Source organism: Camelina sativa, chromosome 4 (genome assembly GCF_000633955.1).
Source record: "Camelina sativa cultivar DH55 chromosome 4, Cs, whole genome shotgun sequence".
In the NCBI taxonomy this organism is placed as follows: Eukaryota; Viridiplantae; Streptophyta; class Magnoliopsida; order Brassicales; family Brassicaceae; genus Camelina; species Camelina sativa.
Genome location: NC_025688.1, coordinates 10,767,429 through 10,768,105, shown reverse-complemented (window position 1 = coordinate 10,768,105; position 677 = coordinate 10,767,429). Strand labels below are relative to the sequence as shown.

General features: G+C 35.3%; 1 long non-coding RNA gene across 1 annotated transcript; it reads left to right on the top strand.

The window, feature by feature from the left end:
• On the top strand, nt 1-353 carry LOC104780228. Its single transcript, XR_766672.1, has 2 exons — nt 1-55; nt 131-353. It is a non-coding gene; the product is annotated as an uncharacterized LOC104780228 (long non-coding RNA).

Genomic DNA, 677 nt, shown 5'->3' with positions numbered 1-677 from the left:
TGGAGAGTGGGCTCATTTCGGATGTGACAGAAGACCTGGCCTCGGGGCCTTCAAGGTAAAAGCAAACACAAACTCGTAATATCATCAACTGCCTCTGTGTAGTGACTGATTTAAACATATGATATGACAGGATTATGCGAAAACGGATGGGTTGGAATATGTCTGCCCAAATTGTAGCGTCTCTAATTATAGGAAGAAGACTCAGAAGACCTCTAATGGTGGCTTGCTTGTCCCTTAATTAGCTTTCTTACGTTTCTTCTTCGGTTTTTACTTTTGCTTTGAAAACCAATGATTGATTGATTCCTCCTCTGATCTTTCACGAGTTTTTCGCAATGCAAGTATTTTTTTTTTTCTTTCCATAATCGTAACGATAATTGATGAAACTCTAAAAGTTTAAAATGATAGATTACCACCACAAAAGGAATATGGAGAAATGAAAAGAAACAATCGTGGACAGAACTTAAAAGTTGAAATGAATCTGTTTTCAACTGTAAGAAACAAATTTAACAAGTTCGAACAATTAAAGCTAGTTTACACATGGAAGTCTCGCTAAACCTCTTTTAAGCTTATGACAGCGTTTCTACCATAGACAAATAGAACCGCAAAGAGAAAGATTTTATAAAGGTAAAAAAGCTTTGATAAAATAAATATAATCCTAAAACGTTCATAGTCTGGTG